Source organism: Myxine glutinosa, chromosome 1 (genome assembly GCF_964187855.1).
Source record: "Myxine glutinosa chromosome 1, kmMyxGlut1.1, whole genome shotgun sequence".
NCBI lineage: Eukaryota > Metazoa > Chordata > Myxini > Myxiniformes > Myxinidae > Myxine > Myxine glutinosa.
Window position 1 is genome coordinate 171,657,102 of NC_136261.1, and position 9,092 is coordinate 171,666,193.

The following is a 9,092-nucleotide window of genomic DNA, read 5'->3' on the forward strand; positions in this document are numbered from 1 at the left end:
GAAACCAGGTATGCCAACATTGAATGCAAGCTACTTGCAGTAGTCTATGGGTGCGAGAGGTTCTGCACATACGTCTACCAAAGTCGCTTCACTGTGGAATCCGAGCATAAACCATGAGAAATGATTCACCTCAAGGACCTTTCAGCAGCGCCTCAGTGACTTCAACGGCTACCTCTCTGTGTTTTACCTTATGACCTGACCATTGTGTACGTCCTAGGAAAGGACATGCTTCTGGCTGATGAGCTGTCTCGCCAACCATGCGAAAACCATGTCGACACCCTGGACACTGGTGCATCCATCAGTCTTGTCCAGTTTTTTGCCAATAAGCTTGCAGAATTACGCCAACCTATGCACATGGATGAGGAATTGCAGCAATTGAAACACATCATTATCAATGGATGGCCGGATCGACGTATGTCCGTACCTCACCAGCTTCAGCAATACGGGTACTGTTCGGTTCGGGTACGGTTCAGCAATACTTACGGGTCTCTATAGGCCCAGGCCTATAGAGACGAACTAGCCATTGAGGATGGGGTCATTATGAAAAGTGAACGCATTGTCATACCGCAGATGATGCAGTGTGAAATTCTCTCCCACTTACATGAAGCTCATCAAGGAGCTGATAAAACAAAGCTTCGCGCCAAGACATGTGTCTTTTGGAATGACATTCCCCCAACCACCAACTTCGACCGCTTCCAGAATTGTTTTGTTTGTGTTAAAATGTCTGGTGATTGTTTTGTATTGATTTATTCGAATGTCTACTTGTATATAACTGTCATTAATCAAGAACGCTTTGGCACTATAGTCTATAGAGCGATTTTTTTTTAATCCCAAAAAACGAACTTTTTTTTTTGGAAAAGTTTTTTGTCCAAAATACTCCCCGACACTCAGTGATGACCCTCTGAAAGTTTGAGGAAGATGCTTTCTGCCATCTCTGAGAAAAATGGCGACACACAGACCAGCGGTTCTCTTGTATAGTAGATCTAAAAAGGACCAACTGGCGTAAAGCTCGAAATGGTCAAGGGTCCAAGGTGGTCGAATGTGTCTAAAGCATCTTACGGGTCTTTGTGGTATTTTGGATCTTTGTGGTCTTTAATGGTCTTCGTGGTCTTTAAGTGTTTTTTGGTTTCTCTGGGTCTTTTGGGTGTACAGGTGTTTAAGGATCTTTTGGGTCTTTTGGATCCTTTGGGTCTTTTGGATCTTCTCCGTCTTTTGGGTAACCTGCGCCTTTATGGGTCTTTTCAGTCTTCATGGTTTTTAAGGATCTTTGGGGTCTTTTGGGTCTAATGGGTCTTCTCGGTTTTTTGGGTCTCCTCAGTCTTTTATGTTATTGGTGTATTTTTGGTATTTTGTGTTGTCAGAGTGTTTTGGGTCTTTGGGGTATTTTGGTGTTCTGGGTCTTTTGGTTCTTCAGGATCTTTTCGGTCTTCAGGGTATCTTGGGTCTTCGGGATATGTTGGGTCTTTAAGGGTTTTTGGGGTATTTTTGGACTTCAGGGTCTTTTAGGTCTTCTGGGTATTTTGGGTATGGGACTTCAGGGTTTTTAAGGGTCTTTGGGTTTTCTGGGTGTTTAGCGGTCTTGGTGGTCTTAAGGGTCTTGGGGGACTTAAAAGTTCTCAGGGGCCTCAGCAATATGAAGGGTCGAAAGGTATATTCCAACAGTAAGTAATTAATAGACGTACTTAATTAATAGACAGGATGCAACTGACGTTCAAGCAGTATGTAATTAATAGATATATAATCACATAGCTTCACGGCTTCACCGCCTCACGGCTTCAAGGACCGTGTTTTTCGGGTTTAATTATATTTGAAGAAGAAGAAATCGTTTTAGTAACAAATATACAGACATAACCATTTACATTTGCTCCATTATAATAAGATTACAAAATGCAGGTGTACATAAAAGCTTTTAAAATACCCAACATGTCTAATAATGAGGGAAACAAACAAAAGATAGCAATGGGTCAAAACAGGTTTATTCCAGTCTCCAAAATATTACATTTATCGGAGTTTGATCAAGGTTGTCAGAAAGTCTCCATTTTGCATTGATTGAAAATGAGTAATTACTCGTGTGTATTTTTCATTGACTGCTGGGATGACACTTTAATATTGTTTTGCTTATCTGAAGATATGCATATCTTTGTCTGGAATGTTGGTGGGAAGAGTAGGGGTGTGAGGGAGAAAATTGTAGTAGTGTATGTTCAGCACCTTTTACTCATTTCCTGAGGTGTGAAAATCAATGCCTTTCCATTACCATAGTGTTTGCTTTATTGGTAAGGTAACGATCAAGCCTAGTGTTGGCATCGCGGTTAGGGTGCCGGCTTGGGATCCAAGGATCCTGGGTTTGAATCCAGGTCCATTGCTGAATTAACGTCAGGGGGGTTGACTCAGCCTGTCATCCTGCGCCTGGAGGTTGGCAAATTGAGTACCAGTTCACTGGTAATTCCCTGCGTGTCGCAAGAGGCAACTAACAGGGCTGGTGGCAGGAAGGGCATCCGGCCATGAAACATTCCTTCAAAAAGGGGACCATGGTGCCCAAAAATGGCCAACCCCTGCTCTGTGGGGAAAAATGGCTTCTGAAGGTGGTTCAGTAAGGTAACGATCATTGTAATTGGCAATTCTGGTGTTCAGAGTGAACGATTGGTCAAATTCTCATGCTTTTACCCTTAGGCTGTGAATAAATTGTTGTTGAAGACAAGATAGCAAAGTAAAGGGAAGTGGGGAATGGACTTGTCGCCTGTTTTTCTTTATTCTGATGCAATGTATGCATCAAGTCGCTGGGAAATTCTTTCCTTCAAATCATCCACGTGTGGTTTCATAACCTTTATGGTCTCAGCAATCAAGTCCCTAAACAAACGAAAAACAAAAACGTGTAAGCAAAGCATGGCAATGATTAGTAAAAGAAAAACAACAATAAAATACCAAACAAGGTCTTGTGTTGTAATCTTGAGCAATTAATTAGAGCATCAGAATCTGCATGATTATCGGCCCCAGTGCAAGAGCAATTCCTATTGACAAGAATCTCTTATCATATCCTTCCGTTTTAAAGTTATTTTTATTGTTCATGATAATCACTCCTGCCCTCCTTGCTATTGCCATTTGACTGAAAGCCATTCCTTCCTTTGGAATTCTCCATTTTGGGGCGACCTTCTTCACATAATGATTTAAAAAAAGGAACTTTGAGAATATTTCTGTTTGTAATGTGTGACCCAGAATTTGTCTTCTTTTTAGGTTTACCTGTTAACCTTTCATGAGGACAGTCATGTCTAAAAAGAGCAAAAAAATGTAATAATAGACAAAAATAATGAAGTAGCATTCTGATTCTGATGTACCATTCTCCTTCGGTACAGAGTGTCGGTACTGCCGAATGAGTTTATTGGCAAGGATGACACTTGGTGGTTTGTTGTTGCCTTCCCAGCAGCAGGTATATGGCAGGAATTTGTAATTTGTTTATGGTGCCGGTGAGATATAGCTCGCCTAGTCCTCGCAAAGGACACTGTGGGATATTTTGTTAACATCCAACAACTTTCCACATCAGTTTAGCGTCCATCTGGTGGACTGCACAAACATTGATGAATCACCCTGCCTAGGAAACACTGGATATTGAGATTCAATCTTCGGGGTGAATTTGCATACCTCTAGAGTCTAGACCATCCTTTCAGCCCGGAAGAAACATGAGAGTCATGAAAAAAGGGAAACCTCAAATTGTTGGAGACCACAACCCAAAATAAGCAATGTATAATCACCCCACAGGGTTGGAAAACCATTTAACAACAGCAGTCTAAGAAAGGGAATTCAAGAATATTATTATTATTCATGAATATATCAGCAGAGAATTCAAGAATATTATAATTATTCAAGAATAAATCAGCAGAGAATTGAAGAATATTATTATTATTATTATTCAAGAATAAATCAGCAGAGAATTGAAGAATATTATTATTATTATTCAAGAATAAATCAGCAGAGAATTCAAGAATATTATTATTATTATTATTCAAGAATATATCAGCAGAGAATTGAAGAATATTATTATTATTATTCAAGAATAAATCAGCAGAGAATTGAAGAATATTATTATTATTCAATAATAAATCAACAGAGAATTCAATAATATTATTTTTTTTTTTCAAGAATAAATCAGCAGAGAATTCAATAATATTATTATTATTTTTCAAGAATAAATCAGCAGAGAAATCAATAATATTATTATTATTTTTAAAGAATAAATCAGTGGAGAATTCAATAATATTATTATTCTTTTTCAAGAATAATTCAGATAATTCAAGAATATTATTAAGATTATTCAATAATAAATCAGCAGAGACTTGAAGAATATTATTATTATTATTATTCAAGAATAAATCAGCAGAGAATTCAAGAATATTATTATTATTTTTCAAGAATAAATCAGAGAATTCAAGAATATTATTATTATTATTATTCAAGAATAAATCAGCAGAGAATTCAAGAATATTATTATTATTATTCAAGAATAAATCAGCAGAGAATTGAAGAATATTATTACGATTATTCAAGATAAATCAGCAGAGAATTGAAGAATATTATTATTATTATTATTCAAGAATAAATCAGCAGAGAATTCAAGAATATTATTATTATTATTCAAGAATAAATCAGCAGAGAATTCAAGAATATTATTATTATTATTATTCAAGAATAAATCAGCAGAGAATTCAAGAATATTATTATGATTATTCAAGAATAAATCAGCAGAGAATTCAAGAATATTATTATTATTATTCAAGAATTAATCAGAGAATTCAAGAATATTATCATTATTATTCAAGAATAAATCAGCATTTAATTGAAGAATATTATTATTATTATTCCAGAATAAATCAGCAGAGAATTCAAGAATATTATTATAATTATTCAAGAATAAATCAGCAGAGAATTGAAGAATATTATTACTATTATTCAAGATAAATCAGCAGAGAATTGAAGAATATTATTATTGTCATTCAAGATAAATCAGCAGAGAATTCAAGAATATTATCCATATTATTCAAGAATAAATCAGCAGGGAATTGAAGAATATTATTATTATTCAAGATAAATCAGCAGAGAATTGAAGAATATTATTATTATTATTCAAGATAAATCAGCAGAGAATTCAAGAATATTATCCATATTAATCAAGAATAAATCAGCAGAGAATTGAAGAATATTATTATTATTCAAGATAAATCAGCAGAGAATTGAAGAATATTATTATTATTATTCAAGATAAATCAGCAGAGAATTCAAGAATATTATCCATATTATTCAAGAATAAATCAGCAGAGAATTGAAGAATATTATGATTATTCAAGATAAATCAGCAGAGATTTCAAGAATATTATCCATATTATTCAAGAATAAATCAGAAGCAAATTCAAGAATACTATTTTTAAATATCTTTCAAGAATAAATCAGCAAATAATTCAAGATATTATAATTATTCAAAAATAAATCAGTTGAGAATTCAAGAATATTATTAATATTCAAGAATAAATCAGCAGAGAATTCAAGAATATCATTATTATTATTATTCAAGAATAAATCAGAAGCAAATTCAAGAATATTATTTTTATTATTTTTCAAGAATAAATCAACAAATAATTCAAGATATTATAATTATTCAAAAATAAATCAGCTGAGAATTCAAGAATATTATTAATATTCAAGAATAAATCAGCAGAGAATTCAAGAATATCATTATTATTATTATTCAAGAATAAATCAGAAGCAAATTCAAGAATATAAATTTTTATTATTTTTCAAGAATAAATCAGCAAATACTTCAAGATATTATAATTATTCAAAAATAAATCAGCTGAGAATTCAAGCATATTATTAATATTCAAGAATAAATCAGCAGAGAATTCAAGAATATTATTATTTTTATAATTAAAGAATAAATCAGCAGAGAATTGAAGAATATTATTATTTTTATAATTAAAGAATAAATCAGCAGAGAATTGAAGAATAATATTTACCTTGTAAGTTTTCCCATGTTGGAGGCACGAATTTGCTCCAGGATTAGTTGAATTTTCTGGACAGCCTGCGACAGCACGACTTTCACGTGCTCTGGAACAAACTCTTCATCGCTCTTTTCACCTGAAGGCTTCGCCTCTGATACTGGAGGTAAACACACACACACACACACACACACACACACACACACACACACACACACACACACACACACACACACACACACACACACACACACACACACACACACACACACACACACCTTGGATCGAAGAGGCAGGAAACAATGATGTTTTTTCAACAGTAATAATTACCTATATTTCTTTTTTTAGTGCTTCGTGAAGTGGAAGGTTTGCAATGCTCATGGCATTTGTATATCATCTGCCATTGTAAGGAATTGTGAAAGAATATGTTAACGCATAAAATCCAGTGGCTACAAAACTATCAAGCAACTTTTTTTTTACTGTGGAAATCAATGTGAACCTTTTGTCTATGGTTAAATTTTGTCATTATTATTATTACACATGCAGAATAGTATTACACAAAAATATTGTAAATGCAGAATTAGTTCATCTTTTCTAAATACGCAGTTAAAATGAGCTGTACAAGTGTTGTTGACTGAATCTAAATGTAACTCACTGCACATGTTTAATGGCTGCTGTCAGGATTCAACTCTTAAATCTCAGATTACATGATATATTTTCTTGCAATGCAATGTGTTATTGTGCTGCAACTTAGAGCAAAAGTTAGTAAGAGCTGAAGAACAATGGATTAAAACTGCAGAATTTCAAACACAACTAGAAAGAGCAATCAGAGATTGCAGACCCTCGTCAGGACGTGTTTGCAGTGGTTTTTAAGGCTTCTGTGTTAAAACAAATATGGCGGCCGAATCACGTGACGGATGATGTCATCATTATTTTTCTCCACCAATTTATCCCTAGATGATGCTCAATAAATTTCATCTTTATGGGATGAAGTTTTGTGCTTGTCAAATTATGACATGATAATGGAGATACCTATGACATCATCATTAACAGATGTTATTCAACATGGAGAGCTCTTTACAATGAGCCATGTCTCAATTTTTTCGATGCAACGCTTTTGGAGATATAGAGGTGCAAATGTTTTCGGTTTTTCCAACATGGCGGCCGAACCACGTGAACGATGACGTCATAATTACTTTTTTTCTCTCCACCAATTTATCCCAAGATGACGCTCAATAAATTTCATCTTGATCGGATAAAGTTTTGTACTTGTCGAATTATGACGTCATAATGGAGGCACCCATGACATCATCATTAACATATTTTATTCCCCATGGAGAGTTCTTTACAATGAGCCATGTGTTCATTTTTTTCTATGCTGCGCTTTCTGAGATATAGAGGTGCAAATTTTTTAGGGTTTTCCAAGACGGCACCAATACCTTGTGAACTCTAACGTCATAATTATCATGAAAACATTCTGCACGTGGAGTTGTACATATGGTGAAAAATTCCTGTCAATCGGACCAACGGTTGCAGAGAAAATCATATTTATTCTGTGCGGACAAACAAACAAACAAACGAACGGACTCAAATGCAATACTCTCTCCTTAGGCGAGGGTAATAATGAAGTCAACACCATAATCATGAATTACTGGTTGAACCGTCTTCTCGTGATGTCATTGAAAATACTGCTTGAAGTGATAGCGTGAACTTACCAATCAGGAAAGCGCAAAGCACAGTGGCCAGGCCGAGCAACAAAATTATGGTTCTCATTTTTGCAGGATAAGGTCACCAGCTGAAAATCACAAAAATTCATCATATTATTCATTATCATTGAAAATTCATCACATTATTTTAAAATAAAAATAACAAAAACGCATCAGGACAACATCACCATTCGCATGGATTGTAACGCACAACGAAGTGAGTTGTCGGAATGCCGTATATGGGAATAACTGTGGACTGTTGATATTAGAATATTCCAGAAAGAAAAATCACACTCACAGTTGTATACGCATGTGCAAATAAAGACAAGTTGATCAACTGAGTCACATTTTGTTAAAGTGATCTAACTTTAACAAAAAAGGTACATTGGGAGAAAAACAAGAAGAAAGATGAGGACAATTGCAGATGGAACAATAGAAAAGGCAAATAAAAGTTGCATATATCTAAGCAAGTATAAAGCAACAATACTTTAGGCCTTAATCTGAGCACCAACCAGTGGAGTAGACAGGAGATTTGCAAAAGGTACAGGGTTTGAGAGAGTCTTGTTCATTTTATATCCATTCCTTATCTTTGAAGATTGGAAGGGAGGTGGGGGGTGGAGGGGGTTTCTGGGGTCATGTGTGATGTGGTTTTAGGTGATGTGTCTGGGGTCATTGACCCCAATATAATATTGTTGACCATCCCCAAGTGCGCCCTTTTCCAGGTTATTGTGATTTCCCCTCGTACCGCCACTCCCTCCCCCTCACATCTTTTCATTTGTTAGTTGGTGGTTGATTTGTGCCTTTTCTGTTTCATCCCAATTTCCCCCTTTCTCTTCTTGCTGTGTTTTAGCTTGCGTGTAACACTTGTTCACCCACTCAATGTGTCCTCCCCCTGCCATTGGTCTCACTCTCACTTGGACTCTGTTGTTGGTCTTACCCCCTTTCCATTTGTTCCCTTCCATTCTGCTTCAGCTCTTCCACGAGCCTCGACCTTGTATACAAAAACTCACTTTTCAATGCGCGCTCTTCCCTCATTCCTGGAGCCCTATAACACATCCTGAAATTATCTTATAATGCCTTCAATCTCCAATCTCAATTTATATGGAATCCTCTCCATTAATTCCCTCGTTAATGTCATCCGATTCTTTCAATATGTCTTTTATTCAGATTGTGACACCTGTTTTCCCTTTTCTGGCACACCGATACATCTTGATGAGTTCAAGTCTTGATGAGTTCAAGATTTGACTCCTCATTAAAGCACATCTCACTTACTGTATCTGTCATACTCTTCCCCATCTACTTCAGCTTCAAGCTCTTCCATTTTATCTTTTAAACTCCTGGCATAAGTTTGGAACGCTTTTTCTTTTCAACTTTTCCCTTCCTGTGATTATTTTTCTGCTTC

General features: G+C 35.4%; 1 long non-coding RNA gene across 1 annotated transcript; it reads right to left on the minus strand.

Moving 5' to 3' along the window:
• Window positions 1-1,956: 1,956 nt before the first annotated feature.
• LOC137431209 (uncharacterized) lies at window positions 1,957-8,469 on the minus strand. The gene is made up of 4 exons (XR_010985215.2): window positions 8,203-8,469; window positions 7,700-7,779; window positions 6,003-6,144; window positions 1,957-2,847 (listed from the first exon to the last, which is right to left on the minus strand). It is a non-coding gene; the product is annotated as an uncharacterized LOC137431209 (long non-coding RNA).
• Window positions 8,470-9,092: the final 623 nt, after the last annotated feature.